Source organism: Polyodon spathula, chromosome 1 (assembly GCF_017654505.1).
Source record: "Polyodon spathula isolate WHYD16114869_AA chromosome 1, ASM1765450v1, whole genome shotgun sequence".
Lineage (NCBI taxonomy): Eukaryota > Metazoa > Chordata > Actinopteri > Acipenseriformes > Polyodontidae > Polyodon > Polyodon spathula.
In genome coordinates, this window is record NC_054534.1 from 68,222,743 (window position 1) to 68,238,753 (window position 16,011).

General features: G+C 36.9%; 1 protein-coding gene across 2 annotated transcripts in view; it reads right to left on the reverse strand.

The window, feature by feature from the left end:
- Window positions 1-7,775, reverse strand: part of LOC121321435 (F-box/WD repeat-containing protein 7-like) — a 182,840-nt gene extending 175,065 nt beyond the window's left edge. For both annotated transcript variants that reach the window (XM_041260391.1, XM_041260382.1), the window contains exon 1: window positions 7,371-7,775. The gene's annotated coding sequence lies outside the window, so the exon portion shown is untranslated. The remainder of the gene's footprint in view (window positions 1-7,370) is intronic.
- Window positions 7,776-16,011: the final 8,236 nt, after the last annotated feature.

Sequence of the window (16,011 nt, forward strand, 5' to 3'; positions counted from 1 at the left end):
GCTGTTGAGATGCTAAAATACTAAACACACATTAAACTTGTAATAGATAATGTAGCCTAGAAAAACAAGTGCTATTATAAACTATGTATTAAAAACAAGTGCTATTATAAACTATTCCTTATACTACAGTAGTTACATGGCCTCAAAAATAGCAACTACAGGTCAACATCCAAGACGAAGCTTTGACCTAGAGAATAACAGAATACAGCTGCACGAAATAAGACTCGCATTGCACAACCATATCAACCACTTCAGGTTTTACTACAATCTTCATCAGCCAGTGTATAGGTAAAAAGCTCAGGTGCATCTTTATTAAACTCATAGTAAAACCAGGAATGGATTAAACTGTTATGCAATGAGAGTCTTACTTCCATCCCTGCCTCTATCATCCAGAAACCAAAAAGTCACAGCACCCCATTATGGTAGACATCTCAGGCTACAGGACCAGGGAGAGTACTGCTGGATTTTACCCAAGGGTCTTCCACATACTGAAATTATGAATCTTGCACCCGAAAGGTTTTGACAGATATTAGCAGTTGAAGTTCCCCTCAACGGGATGCTCAAAAATTACGTAGTAACTGGAGCTTTACAAATTTAGCCACAATAGGGAATACCTTCAGAGAAGGGGAAAGAAAAAGAAAAAAAAAAAACACGTTCCTCCTGTCTGAAATGCCACATACACTAAATGGACCAAGAACAGATAAATCACAATATTTTAAGCCCGCTCAGGGAGCCAACTAGCAGGATTAGCAAAGCAAAATCCTGACAATTTGCTGCAACTGATAAGCAAATCGTATTCAGAGTAATACATTTATAAGCTTATCATGGTGTAATCGTTTCCCTGTTGCCGGCACAGCCAAAGGCTTACACATGACAAATCAAACAGACTTGGCTTTACGCTCAAATAGCTAATTGGAATGATGATGCTACCGATGGATTATGGGTCAGGCCCTGCAGTTTACTTGGGCCAAATAATAAAATGTGTAGTTCGGGTTACGCTGAAAAAGAAAAAAAAAATTGGGTAGGTAGGTATTTTTTTATATATTTATTTCCTGAATAAGCAGTGTGAACTTGTAAAAGTGGCAAGTGATATTTTAGTTTACACCGTCATCTTGCTTCATTCTCCCACCATCTCCCCTTTGTCCACCTCACAGCTGCCTCAGTCTCATTTTGAAGGTGTGAATAAACTTTCCGCCTGTCGTGTTTTATGCTATAGGCAGGTAGCTCTAAAGAGTGAAACCACTGGGACTAAAATATAGCAGCATCAGTACTGTGGCACTTAATCACTGTCAAGTTGTTTTCTACAGTAAATTTAACCATAAAACGTCTGCTGTAAATAAAGTAATTGTACTGTGTTAAGTATTTAATATGTATCTTTGTAAATAGCCCCAATATTCAATCTCAACCTTTTGGGATAAGCCATAAGAAATAAATATTTTCAAATAATAATGTCTACATGTAGGCATGTTAGTGATATGAGCGATTTTCAGAAAATTTGTATACGATTGCTGCATGCTAAGCCGTCAAAAAAATATAGATACGCATATAAACACAGACACACTTTTTTCTTTGTTATATATACTAACAGTAGATCGGTCGCATGACAACGAGACAGGAGTCTAATCATGAACGTATTTTTTGTTTGCGTTTTTGTGCATTACTACTGCTACAGGTACTGTGTAGTACTCGTAGTCAGAAGGAGATGGTCGAGATGCAGTTGGGCGATCTTCTTCATGAGAATCCCATGAAGATGCTGACTGCTTAGCAAAAAAAAACTTCCGATTGACAACTGACTGACACTCTGCACTAGGTATTGATTTTCATACTTAAAAAAAAAAAAATCTGTAAGGGCATCCCTGTTAAATTAGTGCAGAAAATAACAAAAGCACAACGTTAAATTGGACTGAAAAAATTTAATGCAAGTTAAAAGTATGATCAGGAATGAACAATTCACGTAATTTGTCAGCTCTGTTTGAAATAAAATTAAAGGCACCAGACTTATTAAGGTAAACGCAAGGCTGTTTTGCAACTAACAGCTTAATTATGAAACAGAATCAGCTAAATTTGTCACCTGGTTAAAAATAAAACCCGAAAACTTCGTCCTACTTGTGTGTATGTTCGCATTTACTTTTTCCAAAACACTTGTTTTATTTCCTAGCAATATGGACCTCTTAATATGGGGCATAACAAAGTGCATGGTGGGATAATATCGTACTAATTTCCAATGTTCATTGCGCTGCTAGGAACTGTAACCTTACCATTCTAATAGCATTAGTGTGTACGCATTACGCCCGACTAAATATGAAACGGTACATCTGATTGATTAATTAAAACGTTTTTGAGCACGGCACGGTTCTCAAGAACGGTTATATGGTAAAAAGTAAATATCCTTAATATTGCTGGCAAAGCCAAATATGAGGCTTACTGCTGCCACCTACAGGACTGGAGTGTACCTTAATCAATGCTGTTATATTGCAGAACGTTTTTTTTTTTTTTTTTTTTTTTTTTAAGCAATTTAGTATTTTACGGTCATTGCTGCAGTGTAATGGATTACTATGAATATGCATGTCTGCGTCCCTTCCCATCCTGTGCGTCCGGTGAACGCAAGACAACGTATTTTTCCGCCCAATGGATTTATTTTGCGTTAACTAGACCTCTGCAACATCATATCCCAAAGTTATTTTACAATAAAAAAAATATATAAATACCATACAGACATCACAGAAATAAGAAATAACAATAATTTAAAAAATACGTTAAAATCAGACAAAATAAAGGTCACAAATAAATTAACACAATAAAATGTATGCAACAAAATAAAGAACTGAAGGCTTTATATTATAGCCTAATAACAACAGGTGTGTGTGGTGTATTTGTAAAAACTGATCTGATATTAAACAACTTTCACTTTGTATTATAAGCTTTCACAATTATTTTCGGCAAATCAAGAGCTCTTGCTAGGAACGCAGGGAGGCAGCGCCTGTTTTGTGCTGTTTTTCGTCGAGCTGTGGAATACTGTTTAGTTTGTCAGTTTTGGAAGGAAACAAAAACACAAGATCAGCTATTGCACTCATTTGTACTTTATTTATTCCAGCAATATCATAACTGAATCAATACGTTGTGTGTTAACATTCTTTTTAAAATGAACATGCAATCTCCCTTTAAAAACAAGTTGCCTTGTCAATTTCAGTTGGCACTGTTTAGCCAGAGACATAATACAAGGAATAAATGCGTCAGGAACATTAAAACAATGACGTATTGGTGGGAAAGATGGAAGATGGAGTGTGAAAAATTGTGTTTCACCCCGGAGCTAACACTACTTATAATTCTTTTTTCTGGTATGTTGGTTGTATTTTTAAAACAACAGTGCAAAACAACTACTTGGCTATACGCTGCAGTCGTGCTGCTCAGACCCCAACATTTCACACGAACTGGACATCTTGTTTGCTACGCGGCTTCTGGAAAACCACATGAGCGGAAACGTGGCCGCGCACAATGGCCAGTTTTTCAGATTGACAATGAAAGGTTTACCCCATTATCAGCAAAAAATACTTAGGGTTGGGAGGAAAAAATATGGTAGGTTGGGTAACCCAAATCACATTGTTTTATATGGCCTTATCCTGGTATAATCAGATCTGTGGCTATGATTACCCCAAATCAAGGCATGCCATTTTGACCATATAGTGTAGCATAAACATACAATCCAAGCATAGGTGTATATTAATGTAACATTATTAAATATTACAAAAATTAAGGTTATTAAAAGCAGCTGGGGTATTAAAATGACTGCTTTCGAGAAAACACTTTAAAAGCTAAGAAGTGCAAAACTCAAAGGGGCAGTGGGGAAAACAGAACTAGTCAAAACCTTCAATCAAAATGCATTAGAGGATAATTTGGCACAACATGTTAGAAAATGCAAGCCCTAACAAACACAACTGGCTGTCCTGTGTTCAAACGCAATCTGTTTGATAATGAGAGGATTTCTTTGGGGGTTTACCTCACCACTTTTTCTTTTTTTTGTACAGTATCTCAACCCTCCAGGATCATTCTCCCAGGAAGATAAACACAATTTCACTGAATTCTGAAATAAATGTGGCACTCCTTGTTTGTGATAAAACTAGGAAAGCCACAACTGCTCTGAATGTCAAGAGATTCCAGGAGTTACTAGAGACTGAAATGGCAGGTTCACAAAATAGTCACCCTATAACACAGCCTCAGGATTTATTTTTCTCATCACATTCTTACATCTTCTTTACTTTGCTTGTTGATCTTTTTGTTTCCCAGACTTTATTTTCCTTAAAGAGGTGGGTTAAAATTACTCAGTGTCACTTCCTTTGTTACATGCAAAAGCACAGAACCCACCTCAGCTTTATATTTACATGTTATGCTGCACATAGGAAAGACTGGGGAGGTGTTCGGGTGAGGTCTTATTAGCCTTGAAAACAAAAGTGTCAATCATCTACACAAACTATCTGTAAAAATGTAGGTATGCGGTAAGAAATGTTTTTTTGGCCTATTTATTGGTCATTCCAGCTCTATGGTGAGAAGTCCTGTCTGTATTCCCAGCATGCACTGTGGTACAAGCTGGACCATAACCAATTTTTAAACTTTTCATATTATACATTTGTTTTCATTCATTTCACACCACATACTTTTTTCTCCTTCCTATACAGCAGGCCTACATCACACTCAGGATGTATGACAAAAACAGAAACACTGTTTTATTAAAAGTGTTGTGTGACATTTGAAAAAGAAAAGTATTACAAGGTCATACCAAACTAATAATACACTACTCATCAATAACAATGAAAAACGTGTCCTTTATTGTGAACCCTGTGTTCTACTGCAGTTTTACATAAGAATTTTACTTAACTATCAGACAATACAGCCATCAATGTGTCACCTTCAAAATGAATGTTTAAAAGTTTTGATCCAATCCGATACATACAATTATCATCTCAATCCCACATCTAAGAGACACAAATGTTAATTGAGGTAGTTTTACTCCTCGTTCATCATTTAATAACACAAGTGCCTTTTTTATTGCATTGACCTCATTTCTATAATATTTTGCACATTATTGAATGTTACAAACCTATGCTGCCCCCAGAAGCAAACTACTGTAAGTACTCAAGTTCCATTATTATGTTGAGAGAAGAAAAGAAAAAGAAAAAAAATCTACATTTGATCTATCAGAACTGACATATTCACGCAGGAAAACACTAAGTCTCTGGAGATTTGTCTTGCCCCCTGGATAAAAATTTTGCTCACTAACAGGGCAAATACGGTGTCTTGCTGCTGCAGACTTTTATGTCTTAATATATACTCCTTGACGGCAAATGTTATACTCCTAGGACAAACTAACTAAAAATCCACAAGGCGTTTGCCATTTTAATCCTCTGCTGTTGATTGATTTACACTCCATCACATTCCTAAGTATGCATATAGCAAATTACTTTTTAACTAATTAAGTCACTAGTGATTTTATTTGTCAAATAGTGCACACTTTAAAGAGCTATGATTCACAGAAAATGGGGATTTTTGCAATAAAGGCTGCAAGAGTCACACTACACCAATAATGAAATTAAAACAATGGTTAATCTGATCTCAATTTGCAGCAGTGGAATTCTAGTTTAAAGTTTCAAATTGTTTCAGTTTGTACCAAAAGACACAAATCCCTAATGCACCTCACAACTAGCTCTTTAACAAAGTACTAGTAAACATTTTGTTATATATGTAAACCAACAACCCAACCTCTGTTTAGCTCTTTAGGACATCTCATTGGTAAATTAAGTCACTTAAGAATTTTTTTTTTATTATTATCCAATTAAAAACAAAGTTCTTTACCATTTTGTTCCTTGACCTTCCAAGACTCATCATGCCAGTGCTAGATCAATTTATATTAAAGTTCAGTGCTAGATCAATAAATAAATGTATACCAGTTGAATTATTACAACATGTTATAGCTCTGTACTAGCCTTGTCACAAATTGACAAAACACTTGTACAGTCGATGTAAACTTAGTTTAGTGAACCTGAAATGCACAGTCCACTGCACACCCTTGCAGAGTGTGTATCTTAATGTAATGCATGCATGCTTGTAACTGAGGTATTACAATTTAAAGCTTAGCAGTCGTTTTCATCTACATCTGAAATACCTACAAGTATAAAAATAAATGAGGCAAAAGTAAACGGTTTTGTATGACATTAGTGCATACATGTTTTTCCATAAAATTGTCCGTCATTCATGCAGAAGTTACATGCTGTATCTATTTTTCCAAAACGTCTTGTGCTTCCACTTGCTCCTGCACCTTTCATTCCAGTATAAAACGTGTCAAATTTGCACGTACTTATGTAAGGCGGTTGACATCTGAATTACCAGTCGGGGGAGGGAAGGATCAGCCAACTAAACTAATCAGAAGCATGCTTGATATGCAATCCCCTCCTCTCAAAGCGTTCTGCAATACCTGTTTTTTTTTTTTTTTTTTTTTGGCTTTAGTGCTGCTCCTTACAAAGAAACTTTCTGAACCCGTCAGAAAGCTTACCGTGTCATTTTGCCAGGCATTGCCGTTGATACACGTTTTGCAACATTTCAGTTATGAAGCTTGTTACACAGTAACATCTGTCTGTATGATTTATTGTTTTGCATGGGCTCGCGTGCTTTTGTTATCTCTGTCCTAAACTAAAACCGACCACACTACACCGGCTACTGAAGCTTACATTTGACACTGTGATGAAATTGACCAGTCTGATCTGAATCCGCTAGGTTAATGATCCCAGCTTTACGTTACAATAAATACATGTTGTACCGTACCCCACAATGTCTGACGTGTATATTAAAAAAAAAATCTTAATTGTGTTTAGCGTGAAAGCGTTGTTAAAAAGGTTATTCTAGTAATATTAACTGGCTACCACAGGCCGGCTAAAGAAGCAAACTTTTACAAACATAGACGTAAGAAAACACAACACACAAAAAAAAAAAAAACTGCCAACGTGAATCGCATATTAAATGAGGACTTTTGTACTAACAGCAGATCTTGTTTTCCCCTCATTTCGCCACACACACACACAAGGTACATTACCGAAAGCAAGAAAAAGCATGTTTGTTTGTTTGTTGTTTTTTTTTTTTTTTTTTTTTTTTTTTAATACGTTACCCGGCTACAACGACCACTCACTGAGACGCTTTTAATATGCTCACCTTCTCGGCTATTCAGTATTCACTAGGATGTCTCTCATACTTAGCATCAGACAGTACTACTGCTGGCTCGTTTTATTTAAACCACAACTCCCTGGCACTTTCCTGTTATTGCGACTTACATTACGCTTTTCCCAACAGTTCATCAGATTCTTTACAGCAACTGTGGTATTTACCTCCAGAAAGCCGATCCAGGGGCCTCTTTTCTGTTTTTAAATATCCCAACCCCGGTGAGGGACTCTCCTTCCGTTGGCTAAAATGCTACCGATGATGGTCGGTTTGCCGCTGATCTTTCTCTGCTTCTCGTATGGTGTTAGTACTCCCTCTCTTCTTAGTTATACAAACAATCCTTTTTCAATAACTCTCAATGTCCCTTCGCGGGTAACTCGCTGGTGTCCACCCCCCTGTGGGCGAGTCTCGCTCTAGTTCCTTGCCCCCCGGACTGCGGCGAGTGTCTGACTCCGCTAAGAAGTAACGAGGGATCGGATGAAAACCAGACACAAGTCTCGCTGTTCTCCCCTCACCGCTTCTTTTCATAGACCCACTCTCTCTCTCTCTCTCTCTCTCTCTCTCTCTCTCTGGGGAACTAGAGGCGCAAGGGGATGATGTCAGTCACACAGCTTGATAGCAACCACTTCCCACAACCCTCCCTCTTACTGCTGTGCTTCTGAGAGCGATCTCTCTTTTCCCTGGCGCTTCGATGTGACCTCACTCTTGCACGACTTCCAATATTTTTACAATGGTGCAGGTTCCTTGAAGGCTATGCAGAATGCAATAGACGACCAAAATTACAGGGATCACATTTATTTATTTATTTCCCCAGGGACCGCCGGTTAACACTCAAGCTAATATCCACTAGGTTGAGCTTAATTTTTATTTACCAATTAAAACGGATTAGCAGACTGGAGAGTGTGCATTTATTTTATTCAGACAGCTCAGTTGGCGTTTTTAAATAATTAATTCTGTTGAAGTCAGCACATGAAAAGAAAAGTCCAGATCCATTTGCCAGCTTGATGGAAATATGGGAAGCAACCGACCCTTATTGTGTGTCTGTTGTTGTGCCACAATAGTATACAGGTTGGTTTTATTATAAAACGGTAGAAAATGATGAACCTGCACCTGCAGCTGTCACATTTCTAAAGGGCATTCAGCAGCACAGGGCAACAGTAGCAGAGGAAGCAATAGGAAAGCCAATGCTCAGTAACATTAAATAAGCCTTGAAGTGATTGTCTCTGTATCTCTGAAACTATTAGTTGTATTTACTTTGGAAGGTATAAAAAACACCAATGGGGAATTAGTTGAGTCCCCTTGACTTTCACCTCTTATCCTATTCAGTCTGAAAACTCTCTTCTTGTTTATCATTACACAATTGCTTCAAAGGCCTGGGTGAATTTCTTTCAAACTGAATTGAGAAATGGTCTTCCATATAAACGCGCTGGTTCGATTTTGGAGACCATCTGATCAAAGGTCGGATACTTTATAGTTTTTTACTTGACAAGTGTGTTCACCTTCATACATCCATTGGGTGTTATTTATCTCCTTTTTTAAAGCAATGTGATTCTGAGACACAGTTACTGTGTGGGAAGTTGACGTAACTCATCCCCTGGTTGGAGAGGGGAATCACTGGCAGGTAGGGTTGCACCACTCAAGGTTTGGTATCAGGACAGCTCTTCATTCGTTTCTGTATCCATGCTGACAGCTGAGGCTCCTGGTCTTTAATGGCTGAGGCTGATCAGTAGACCTACTGTATTACTTGACATTGGCACATTACACAATAATATTTGGAAGTGCAATGACAAGTATTTTCAGGAAGGGTGTTGCCTTTTAAGCCCATATTAAAAAATATCAGATCTAAAAATCAATGCAACATTTCATTACATTTATGTTTTGCTTCCCTGCACTACAGCGAAGCTTTCAAATACTGTGTATAACCCTTTGCTTCTTCAGGTTTTCACATGGGTATCTGCTAAGTTCACAGAGAGGCTAGGCATCTTAAAGAAAGGAGGATGCTTGTGTGACTGGAGCTGAAACATTTTTTAGGCAATATAAACAAAACAGAAAAATTCTCGAAAGCCAACATGGTCTGCTTTCTGATGAATTCTAGTACATAGATAAGGAATTATATTTTAGTGTAAAAACTAAACACATACTTGTTCCCATGTTATCAACTGTATCATCTTAGCTTTGTGTGTAACTAAACCATGCAATCACAAAATAAACATTAGAATGAAAAGTCAATGGGATGAAGGCTATAAAAACTCAGATTTAAAGGTTAGGCCAGCGGTGTTAAAATATTAAGATCTGACACTATTTAGATCATTAAAATAGACCCCACTTTCTAGTTACCATGGTGTTATTTAGGCTATAATAAAGCAAAACATAACTTGTCAAGATGTTTGTATATATTTGGAAAATCAAGCTGGGCGAATTGATTTGTAAGTTTGTGTTATATAATTTTAATAAAGAAAGAAAGAAAGAAAATGACTAGGTGGGCATTATTATTATTATTATTATTAAGCAGATAATTTTGTCCAGTGACTTACAGAAAATTAAACAAAATATTTACAGAAGAAGGAGGCAAAATCATTAGGTGTAAAGGAGGAGGATTGAGGAGAGGGTGGGGGTTTAAGGAGGGAAGAAAAGGTGAAGAAAAGTCTGCGATGGTTGTTCGAAGAAGACAGGATGACAGACCTGTCAAATGTTCCTGTATTTTGGACCCTTCTGCCGGACACCTCCCGTAATTTGCTCAAAACTGTACTATTATACCCCCTTATGTCAGCAAAGCTTTAAAAAAGTCATGTGTCGTTACTGCAATCCCTGCCTGTACCTGTGAAGCAGACCCCCCCCCCCGCAATCACCGGAAACAGGGGAAACAGTAAAAAAGGTATTTTCAAAAGTTGACATGTTTGAGATGAGAGATTCATAGTATGAATGTTTGGCAGAGGTGTGGGTTGACGAAAAGGAGGAGAGGAGGGAACAGTAATGAGCTAGATCAGAGGGGAATTTGGATCTCTTCCATCTCCACTCAGCAGCAAGTAAAACAGTACCAGATGAGCGGAGTGTAGAGGAGTGTAGAGGACAGCCAAGGCTGAACAGAGGCAAAGCGAGCAGGGCGGGAGACGGCAGGACAGAAGGAATCAATCTGATGAATTAACATAGGAACTAGTAAGTACAAAATAATACCGATTTCAATAATAACTACGACAGCAAAAATAATAGTACTGGTAATACTGATAATAATAATATCAACAGCATAAAACATGCTGGTTTTGTTTACAGTATTTAAATTATAATAGTAATTATAGATAACTTTCAGCACTCAGTCATAAGATTTGCACAAAAATGTTGTTCTTAGCAAAACAGTGTTATTACTAACTTAATGTTTTATAGTAATACAGATATATAACTAAAAGAAAAAAAAAAAACACAAGTGTCTGCTTATAAATTGTATTCCTACATCAATTCCTGATTTGAATGCCTGTTATACCTGTGAAGCTTGGGTGCAAAGAAATAATTGATTCTACAGCACAGGTTCCCTGCCTTTCATGCTGTCTGTCTCATTCTATAATCAGCAAACTGCATGGATGCCTGTCAGTGATGTTCAAGAGCCTTCATTGATAGGCATCAGGAGCTTTCCATTGACAGGCACTGGTTATGGCCAGAAGATGAACCCCTGGCAGCACCAGCCAATCCTGGCAATTTCACGGATCCTCTATGGCGGTGAGACAGCACTTGATAAATACTGCACAGTGTAGAGTGGTCCAGTGCCTTGGCCAATTTAGCACAAGCTTTAATTTGGCTGGATTCCAAGTCTCCCTGCCTCCAAAGAAGATACCAGATATTTTCTGTGTTGTTTAGGAGAGAATAGCAGTAACTAGACTTTGCTTTAAAATGCAGTTGAAAGTCATTGTATTTCTTCTTTTATATTATGAATGAATCATATTTAATAAATATTTATAGTCAAACTTTTGTCATGTAATTTATTATGTCATTTTAGTATTTTTAGAAATAGCAATGTTGAGTTTTTCTGTAGATATGGCTAATTTGTATTTTAGCGTTCTAGTGGAAAGGCGACACAGCAAGACTGATCCCTGAGGCGTAAAGGTGTAAAGGTACAATATTTCAGATAATAACTGCTCATCCAAGAAGATAGTCATTTAAAGTTAAGACTCTGGGCTGGTAAGAGCAAGGTAGCACATTCAATTGCATTCTCCATCTGTGGACTGGCCCTGCCGTTTCCCTTGTCTGCTTTTGGAACACCACGGTCCACCAGGCTGCTTCCTTTTTGTATCTATTTTGTATAAATATTTGTTATTCCATTACAATATACACCGCGTATTATACACTGACTTAAAAAAAATACACAATGGCTTTACAGTGGGTAGGGCAACAACATATTGCCCGCCACATTATCTTTCTTACTTTGTTTTGTTTTAGCAATTGTAAATGGTGTGGAGCCAAAACAGATGTTTGCAGCAAGGCAGATATTAAACGGCAATTAATATGCTTGTGAACAGCATGGAAAAGGCTTTGGCACTGAGCCAACCTTCCTTGAAATATGTGCCTTACAGTGAAATAGAGCATTTCCACAAAGACAAATGGAGTGCAAATTTATGGAGATTATAAACCTAGAGAACCGTGGAATCTGTAGGTGAAAATGATTGCTTAGGCCTCATTTGACTTGCAAGTCTAGTTTTCCTTGAGTCTAGTTATTTAATTATTTTGGATAACAGCATGATTTCCAGTGAAGTAGCCTGAAATACGAGCTTCAGACAAGCCCTGTTCACAACACAATAGCCCTGTCATCTCCAGGCTGTATAAAAATAAAGTACAAACAGATATTGTACCTAGAGATAGCTGTGCTGCTTCTTCTGTGTCTGCAGGGTAAACACCTGGACAAGATACTGCGTATCTCCATGTGATTATTCTCTAACAATGTAACAAAGTGACATCCAAGATTTCAGAATGGGAACATTCCACTTCCCTTTATGAAGAAATATCAGCCCAGCACATGTTATACAATTGTTACCATTATTACCAATGAGTGTGCCCTTGTGCATCACATTTTTTTCGCCATTATTTTGAAAGGCTATACCCTTCTTGTCAGACACTGGTGTGGGGCCTCCTTTTGCTGTTTGACTATCCAGTGCAACCTTTAATACCAATGCTACCACAGTTATTGTAAATAACCTCCCGAAAAACAGCAATGGCAGACCAGTAGGATTTGGATATTAAAATGTGCTCAACCAATCATGTAACCATAAGGATTTTCTTTTTTATTATTATTATTATTATTATTATTATTATTATTATTATTATTATTATTATTATTATTCAAAGGTAAAAGACTATGGGGCAGCTATCTCTTCCACTATGGACCCCAGGCACAGTATTATGTTAGACTGATTAGAATTTGGCAATATCCTTTTCCAAAATGTTTTTTTTTTTTTTTTAAAGAAAACAGACAGGCAAGCTAGACTATGTTTGGGAGTATGACTTCCATCTGTTGCTCTAATTAGTTTTTAGCAGAAGCTCAAATGTTTTGGGTGAATTTGTCTGTAAAAATGTCAGCAGTTAATTTGCCTGTTTAGACTAACTGCAGCTGTAATAGCCAAGCTGGATTCAGTCTTGCACCACATATGAGTGGAGAGACATGTTGGAATGGAGCTACCCGCAAAAGACACAATATATGTATTGTGGCAGAGTAGTACAAAACATGCACTGTATATCAGACCCAGGTTAAACAGAGCTGTGCTCCTTGTATAAATATAGTTGGCCACTAGTTGGAGTGGTTGAGTACCTAAAATAGTGTTCAGGTGAAGGAATTAAGCTCATCTGCTTGTGCTTCCTAATCGGTAGATTCATATAAAACCAGGAAAGGCTGATTTCAGCTTGGTTTTGAGCAGGGATGAGTCAGCACTGCTGTGTCTCAAACAAAGCCATTGTCTGTGAGAAATTTGAGACAACGTCTTAAATGTATGATATGATTTTAAAAAAAGGAGAATTTGTGATTATGTTATCCACTATGCACAGTAAGACAGGAGTTCCCTTGTTATTTAATTTAGGAAAAGTAGAGGAGTTTAATTTAACTCCCAATAGTGTTAATGACAGTACCCCAAAACTGGCTTAGGTTTCTTTTCTCTTTTGGCGCTGTTTTTTGTATGGACTTCTTAAAGGACAAGGACCCCAATTTATGTAAAACAATACAAGTGCGTGTCACTGCACTAAAACTCCAGTCCCTGGGTCTGATTTGGTTTTTGAAGACCACCAAAGCAGGTGATCATTGAGGTTAAGGTTCTTTGTCAGCCCTCTACCGCAGAAAACTCTCACTAATCCACTAGTTTGAAAATCTGAACATTTAGTAAAGGATTATTTCTGATTTGTGATGAAATCTAAGTATAAGACAAAGACTAGATAAGGATTATTAATACAGTTTACAATTGCTTTGTATTGGCTCTTCACTGTTCAGGGAAACGGGAAGGGAATTTTTAAACAACCTTTAATAGGAACTTTCTGCTTATTAGTACAGAGCGGTACCTTAGCTTTCTCATCCAGCAGTTCTGCAACATACCCTGCCTTCCGTATTTTGCCTGTTTCATCACCACAGTTCTGAATTAGAAAAGGAATAGAATCCTTTTGAAAGAGAATTACAAAACTCCACCAGTCGCTTATGTAATACATTCAAAGTTGTCTAGCAACTGTCTTTGTCTTGTTTGTGCTTTTCTTGGACAAAGATATCCCAGATTTTATGTTTACTGAGCTCTTGGAGTCATGTCACTTTCATCTTTGAGCAATTATTTACTTATTGGCTAATGTAATACTTTAGAGTATGTGCCTGTTATTAAATTAAATAACATAGAGACAAACGTATGATTTTAGTATGAATGAAATTAAGGAGTTCAGGAGCTCTTCCTTTGTCCTAATTGTCTGCCTTAGATATATGTAATTAGCTTGATAAGTGTTTTTATAGAAGCAAGATCCAGTGCCGTCTTCCACTGTGGCTCAAATTTCCCGTTTGCTTTGCTGGCAATAGTGAAATCGTGAAATCATATTGAAAAAAAAAATAAATACAATATTTAAGTAACTTCCATAAGAACTACTCAGAATGATTTCAAATATTATAGAAATGTAAGGGGACAGTAAAACTAAGAACATCATTTGAAGCTGACAGCTCTTTAAGTTCCATTGTTAAAAAGACTAAGAAACTTCAGAGACTGTAATTAATCATAACATTCAAATTGATTGTAAGTTATTGTGCTGAAGAAAGAGCAGTTGTTTAAAGTACTGGTTTATAAGACATATGACTTGTTAGATTTGTGCTTTCATGAGTGAAGTAGGGGTACACCCATTTTAAGTACAATCCCTTGGCTTGTATACATTAAGCATGTGAACTACAGCTCTCCTTAATAGTAAGATGCTGATTTTAATATCTCATTTAAGCGAAGTTCACTTGATTGATATTCTAGATCCTGACAAACAATCAAAGGCCACTCTTTATTACTTCATATTGCCTACACGAGACTGCTTTTCTAGCAGGTGACAGGCTATTATTTCACAGATGAGCCATACCATGTGTTTATATTTCATACATGAAGAAACAGCAGGCACAGCTAATCATGATGAAACAGTGTGTTAGTGGCTTAACAGAGTAAAGGCAAGAGCACTGAACAAACAGATCATATTTGGCCTGTGTCGAGGCATTGTCTTGTCTGCTTCCACCGGCATTGTACAGGCATGGTTTGTTGATTTTGTTTTTATAACTTGGATCCTTCTTTTTTTTTTTTTCAATAGTGAATAAAAATAAGTCAATGGGCTCAAACATTAGCACCAGCCAATACTGGAAGAGTACAATAACCCAACGTCATGGCTGGGATGCATTTCATTTAACCTTGGACGTTTTTATCAAACCTGTTTTACCTGAACCTCAGTGTCACAATGGGGACAATGGCATGGCTTTCATTACACAAGCTGGGAACACCTACGTTCCTGTGAATTGCGGTAATGCTGTTAGGACAAATCACCACTGAAATGACAGGCTTTCAACTCTGTTTTTAAGTAAAGGAGATACAAACATATGCAAGATCCTGAAAATATTTTTTGAAATTGCTGAAAAGCCCTGAATTAGATACAATGAATGTAAATGCAATTGCAGTGCCCCAGAGCTTGTACTTATCTAATGTAGTGTACATATTTGCAGCCAAAATATTTGGAGAATTGGACCCAAGAGACTATTCTCATTGCATAAATGAAGGAGACAGTCAAGCTCCAGCATTGTACATGGATTACAGAAATAGAAGTGTTTGGAAGATTATTTCTGAGTTAGCACTAAAACTGCTGTGACAGTTATAAAAGCTTGCCATAGCAAAAGCACAGCAAAGTGTATTAAAGCATAGGAAAGCACTGTAAAGAATAGCAAGGTATGGTAAAGGATATTAGAAAACATAGCAAACTATGGTAAATGCATAGTATAACCATGGGAATGGGAATGTAAAACTGCAAAGATATTGTGGTAAACTTTTATAAGGGCATTTGTTTTTAACTAATGATTTTATCTATAGATTCACAGCTCTAATACTACAATATTACAAATCCTAACTTAAATTGCATCATTTAAATAGTACCACTTGATGACCATAGTGTTTTACTGTACAATTAAAATAAATGCACTCAACAATAATCAATTTCATTAGCTGCTTAGAAATAGCTACAATAGGCTATTGTTTAAAATACAAAAAATAGATAGTTTGAATATCTGTGCTGTAAAAAAGTATGATCTCTTTGATAAAAGAAACATGTGTTTATACTAGAACATGAAGT